This window comes from Schistocerca gregaria, unplaced genomic scaffold (assembly GCF_023897955.1).
Source record: "Schistocerca gregaria isolate iqSchGreg1 unplaced genomic scaffold, iqSchGreg1.2 ptg000169l, whole genome shotgun sequence".
NCBI lineage: Eukaryota > Metazoa > Arthropoda > Insecta > Orthoptera > Acrididae > Schistocerca > Schistocerca gregaria.
The window spans coordinates 17,675,050-17,681,906 of NW_026061724.1; positions in this window are offsets into that span (position 1 = coordinate 17,675,050).

Below are 6,857 nucleotides of genomic sequence, written 5' to 3' on the forward strand. Positions count from 1 at the left end.
TTCTGCAGAAGTAGCAAATGGCCATCGTAGCAAATGCGGCGAGAGACGCCCTGTCTTCGATTGCGAATGCACAAAGTGTGTGGTTTTGTTTCCCAGTCTATATTTGGTCGGTCTCGTAAGAGGTTGAATGTGACGAAAGGGTGGGAAACAGCAAGGGGCAGCGTCTGTGTAGAACGAAAACACAATTCCTCTGGGGTGTGAGCGTTTCGAGATGAGTCGTATATAAGTCAGTGACCGTGTGGCCTAATGGTCAGTCTGCTTTCCGCAGCGCTGCGGCGAGGACGTCTTGTTTACGTCCCGTCCGCGTGGTCGCGAGTGCTCGTAGTTGTTTACTACTGCGTTGTCGCCTGTTTGGAGTCCATCACTACCGACGCACCATGGCACATTCATACAGACAAACCACCATCAAGATCAGTTTTCAACCCGATCATGCACGACCGCGAGCTTTTGAAGTGGAACGTTTCTTACGTGACGACGTTAAAATTTTCCCGCGAGACATAATTGGTATCCATCTCTCTATCACGAGCAGTGTTGTCTACGTCAAGCTAGTAAATGACGAGGTGTGCAACAGAATCGTGAGCGCACATGCGAACGGTCTTAAATTCAAACATTCTGATGGCCATATTGGGGCGGTCTCTATCGATCACGCGGGGCTTGGCCTACGTACGATACGCGTCTTCGAACTCCCTTTTGAAGTACCACCGGACGTAGTCGGCGCGGCTTTCCAGCCCTACGGCGGAGTGATCAGCCATATGGCAGAAGAATGGACCACCTTTACAACGTACCCCGTTAAGAACGCGGTACGACAGATTAAAATTGAATTGACCAAACATGTTCCGTCCTATCTTGTCATCGGCGGATGTAGGGCGATCATTATGTATGACGGTCAGCCACGCACTTGCTCTGGTTGTGGCCAAGTAGGGCACGTCCGTTCGGATTGTCCCCGACGACGGCTTACTCAAATCCCGACAGGTGAATCTATGACTCCTTCTACGGTGACGACCCTTCCTCTCAATTACGCCGAAGTTACACGGGCAGCAACCTTTACCGATACTGACGACATTAGTCCGATAGCCGCCCCCGACGGCGAGAACATAATGGCTTCTACAGTACAGGATCCGGTCTCTACAACGGCACCCCCACCTGAAGATAATCGCCGACCGACCTTGCAAGAAGGCGTGGATGCCAGGATGGACATTGACCCACGGGTTGTGCCGACAGCGGCTTTTCTTCCAGACACCGGAGCAGCTGAAGAAATCCACCCACATTCAGATACTGAAGCACACGACCGTAAACAGCGTTCCCCGCGAAAACACAAGAGACGGCGGCGTGCTCCATCGGAGGAGTGTTTGCAGCGATCGTCTGACATGGACAGTGGAAATTCCGACGACGGTACCGGCGGTACAGAGGCCGCTGTAACTTCAAACTCAACAGATCGCCGTGGTGACGGCTTCAGCCCCTCCGACCCCACAGAACAGCAGGATAACAAGCAGGCAGCCGCTGCCGATTCCCAGCCAGAAGAGCCGATGGAGTCAGCGCCGAGTGCCGCAGCAGCCACTAACAGCCACCAACAGCCGATGGTATTTCATGGCGACTGGGCAGACGACTGTGAGGCACACTCCTTGCCCATCGTGTCGGACGACACGGGGGGAAATTTATCCCACCAGTGCTGACCCTTTCCCGCCATCAGTTAGAGTGACGAGACAGCCTTACAGGGGTACTGATGGTCAACACGGATGCTGTGGATAGACCTCAAACTTATCACATTGCAACTATAAACATCAACACTATACGGACGCGCGCTAAGTTATCCTTGCTTCAGGATATGTTGAACTCTGCTTCCATCGACATAGCCCTCCTCCAGGAAGTGTACGTCAACGACTTTCCAGGCATGTACGGTTACGATGCTTGCGTCTCTCCAGCTTCCCCAACATGCAGCGGTGTCGCTGTACTTCTTCGGGAAGGGATAGTGGCGGACGATATGATGTTTCTGCCTGGGGCAAGAGGAATGGCACTCACAGTACTGGGTGTCCGCCTTATCAATATCTACGCACCTTCCGGGACGGACAAACGTCGCGAACGTTCACGATTCTTTGCGGAAGACGTCGCCCCGCTCTTCCAAGGCCCCCACGACCGTCTGTTGTTTGGAGGTGACTACAATTGCGTACTGGCGCCCAGAGACCAACTACCACGTCATAATCCGTGCCCGGAACTCGAGACGCTAATTCGAGACCTGCAGATGGTGGACACTTGGGAACATCTTCACGGCCACCGACCGGGATTCACGCACTTCACGAGTCACTCTTCCAGTCGTATCGACAGGATTTATGTCTTACGCTCTCTCGCCGCTGGAACACAGGATGTGGAACTGTGGCCTGCAGCATTCTCGGACCACTCAGTTTACATTCGTGCCGTCACCCTGCGGCGGCGACAAATGTGGAGAAGCCGCAGCCCGTGGAAATTAAAAATCGCTCACCTGTCGTACCCGGATTGCCGCCAAGCCGTTGAGGATACGTGGCATTCGTGTGAAAATCGCCTCCGTGCGTATCCCACAACGATCCGCTGGAGGTTGGACTGCGCCAAACCGGCACTGAGGCGAACGTTGATAATCTACGGTCGCGACCATGCTACTTGGCGAAGACATACACTCGACTTTTACTTCCGGGTCTTGCGCACCTGCGATGCTATGGCGCCGTCTCCGGAACGACAAACGGCGGTCCACCGTGCCAAGGCTCAGATCCTCGCTCATATGCGACGCCACCTAGAGGGGGTAGTCATCCGCTCGAGGACGCAGGATCGGATACCTAGCGAACGCCCGTCAATGTTCCACGTCCTTCGTGAACGTAAACGACGCCAACGAGCGCTGATACGCTTCATCGATACGGAGGACGGTCATCGCCTCACCACGCAACAAGACATAAACACAGCGTTCTACAATCATTATGCCCAGCTCTATTCCGCTCAGACCCGTGATCCGACAGCACTGGAGGACGTCTCTCAGACGATTTACGGCACCGTCACCCCGGTAATAAAAGCGGCCTTGATGGAAGAAATTACAGAAGAAGAAGTGATCAACGCCATTAGAAAAGGAGCTGTCAACAAGTCTCCGGGTCCTGATGGCCTCCCCTTGGAATTTTACCGGACTTTTCAATATTTATTAGCCTCCCGATGGACGGACATCTGTCGCGAACTACTATCCCCGGACGTGCCGCTCCCTGCGGCCCTTGTGGAAGGGATGATTATTCCTATTCACAAACCGTCTGGTGGCTGACGACTGCAGGACTACCGCCCGTTGACGCTATTGAACTGCGACTTTAAGATCTTTTCTCGACTGTTGGCGGCGCGGATACGCCAGACCCTACGCAATGTTATCTCACCCGATCAGACGTCATTGGGAGGCGACAATAATATTGAAACAGCACTCAGCGAATATCGTGACTTCATCTCACTGGCGAGGGCATGTCGTCTGAAGGGTGCACTGGCGGCCATCGATTTTAGTCAAGCTTTCGACCGAGTGGACCACAACAATTTGGAAGCGGTCCTCCAACATATGCGGTACCCACAGCCATTCGTCACTGTCGTCATGCGACTACTCCGTGGCGCGACGTCCAAGGTGATCGTCAACGGCCGACCTTCGCAGCCCCTCACAATTTCTCGATCGATACGCCGAGGCTGCCCTCTGTCCACTTTACTTTACGCTGTGGCCATGGAACCTCTCCTCTGCGGCCTGCGCCAACGACTAACGGGTATGACGTTACGAGGCCACACTTTCCGATGTAAAGCGTACACTGACTACCTGCTGATTGTCATCCGCAACGGTGACGACACCGCTAGCGCACTAACTTGGATAGCGAAATATGGCATGGCCACTGGTAGTCGTATCAACGTCGCAAAATCGGTGGCGATGAACATCGGGGTCGGATTGTCTGAGAACAGTGTCACCCCCTTACAGCTCAGTGATAGTTTGAAATGTCTAGGCATTGATTTTACAGACGATATACGACGGACTGCTGCTCACAACTTTCGACGGCTTTTACGAAATGTTCGGACTGCAATTGCCAACAACCACCTACGAGACCTGGATATCGTCCAACGGTCTCAGTATGTCAACACACATTTAGCGTCACACATTCCGCACTACACCCAGATATTACCTATACCGGTGATGTTAGCTCGCCGTATACTTGCGGCTTTTGGGTCCTTCGTGAGTTCTAGAATGCTTTTCAAGATCAAATGTGAGACTCTCACCCTTCCCCCGGATCGGGGAGGGCTTGGCCTTTATCACGTTTATGACAGAGCGGTTGCCCTATTTGTGAGCACATTAGTCAAACTATGGCACCGCCGTCCGGACAGTCTGACCAGTTTGTCAATAGAAGAACTAGCACCGCCCTCCCTGTTGCCGCCTGTGCCGATACACCACGTCCCCTCTTCGCTCTTATACATCGGTGTCTTTTACCTCGAACTCAGTTACTTTCGACTTGCCTTACCAGCGACTCAACTGGCGTCGGCAAAGACGGTTTGTAGGGTCCTGCAACGTGGACGACCCGACAACGTAGTGGAGAGGAAGCACCCGAACGTCAACTGGAGGGTAGTGTGGAGGACAATTCACCACGTAACACTAGACACTGACGTCACGGCGATGTGGTATATCACTGTCAACGGTAAGCAGGTGACCAGATCAAGGCTACATGCGATCCACATGGTAGACTCACCCACGTGCACGAGCTGTGGCGTTCAAGACAACGATGAACACCGTCTTAGCTGTGGCTAGTCCACAGCAGTGTGGCACTTAGTGAGGCAAATGTCAGCATACTTCCTTCCGGTAACGCCAAATCATATCGCCCCTAAGACTACCTTATACCCGGATGAAACGTATTACCCACGGACTAAAACTAATGCAATGACGTGGTTTCGTGGACATGCAGTGCATTATTTGTTTCAAGACGGCACTAAGGACACTTTAGACTTTTGGAACTATTTGCAGGAACGACATTGCAAGATCCTCCGTAACCCAAAGTAGCGACAATATTTTTCCAATTTTTTGTGGAGTGCGTTCCACGACCCTCCACGTAGCTGGAACGTCACGGATAAGAGAAGCTAAAATTACAATACGATAATAGAACACTACACGGTACAACGTGGGATCTACTTTCATCATTACGAGAAGTCATACGTGGATGATACAGCAGATGGAGAGTTTCGTTGTGAACCCTCACACTCTGTAGCAGTATTTGTCCCGTTTCCTCTTTTTGTCCCCGGTGCGAAAAGGTCTTCGCAGTTTTAGTTATCCCATCCGGTGCAAGATGTAGCACTGGTTAATTGTGGTATGGATTCCACCCTTCAGTTTTGTTTCATGGTTTCCTTAGCCCCGCACTTTGCTCTCTTTATTTATGCCTTTTTCTACAACTATTAGCATGGTTTTAGTTACGTGCGTCCCCAACTCGACGCAAGGAGTGCACTTACTAGTTTTCTGTTCCTCACTGTTAAAAAAAATAAAAATAAATAAATGAATAAATAAAAAAATCACAATAATACACCAACTGTATCCTTTGTACCACATCACATCCCCAGGATGGGAGGGGGCAGGCATCGTGGACAGGCCTTGGGTCGCGACCCCTGCCCACCTTGCCTCCGCCAGCCCCCTCCCTGCTCCATCAAATAAATAAATAAATATAAATAAAAATAAAAATAAATAAAAAAATAAAATGGATAAGGCGTCGGACTTGAAGGTTCGAATCCTGTCACGGTCGTGTTTTTCCAGTTCTGAAAAAGAAACATATCGTTTTAGTGTAGCAATTGAGCAGTACGAAACCGTCTGAATGTTGCTGTTGACCATTTCCTGCTTGGAGATGCTCCTGAGCTTGAAACACACACAACAAGACCGGTGTTAATTAGCGAAATGGTCTCGACAGCACGGTAGCTCAGCGTGTCCGGACACAGTGTTAGCTGCCCTCTGCAATAAAAAAAAAATAAAAAAATAAAAAAAATAAAAAAATAAAACTGAGTTAATGGATCAACGACGAACTGAAATGGACGTCTTACGACGTGCACAACGAGCAGATGAAACGAACAATACGATATTTTTGCCTGCACGGTAACTCAGCGTGTTCGGTCAGAGGGTTACGTACCCTCTGTCATAAAAAAACTGAGTTAATCAGTCATCAATGAACTTCATCGGATGTCTTACAACGTCAGCCCCGAGCAGATACAACGGAGAAAAGCACACAAAATGAGAGCTAAAAAAAAAAATCTGGATAAGGCGTCGGACTTCGGATGCGAAGATTGAAGGTTCGAATCCTGTCACGGTCGTGTTTTTCCAGTTCTGGAAAAGAAACATACCATTTTAGTGTAGCAACTGAGCAGTACGAAACCGTCTGAATATTGCTGTTGACCATTTCCTGCTTGGAGATGCTCTTGAGCTCGAAACACACACAACAAGACCGGTGTTAACTGGCGAAATGGTCGGCAGCGTGCCGTCGCCGCGTGTTTTGACTGGCACTTGCACATCTAAGACAACGTCGGAGAATAACTCGTTCAGCTTATGAGTCACATCAAGTATACATGTTAATTTTGACGCAACTATCTCTGCAGGTTTTCATGCAATTCCTTTACCTCTCAGAAATGATTATGAAATAAAAGTGAAGTACGTGACGAGTGTGACGTTAGGAAAACATGGGCAGCATGGAGAGATTCTGTATGGGACCAATCAATGCAAACGAGTACTGTGTGACGTGCTACCCGGCACGTATTCACCGAGGCTGAGAGAATGTGGGTTTGGTAATATATTCATATACATACGGCCTGGGAAATCAATAAAAAAAATTCAATGTTACTTTACAATCAATGTGAGTGGCGGC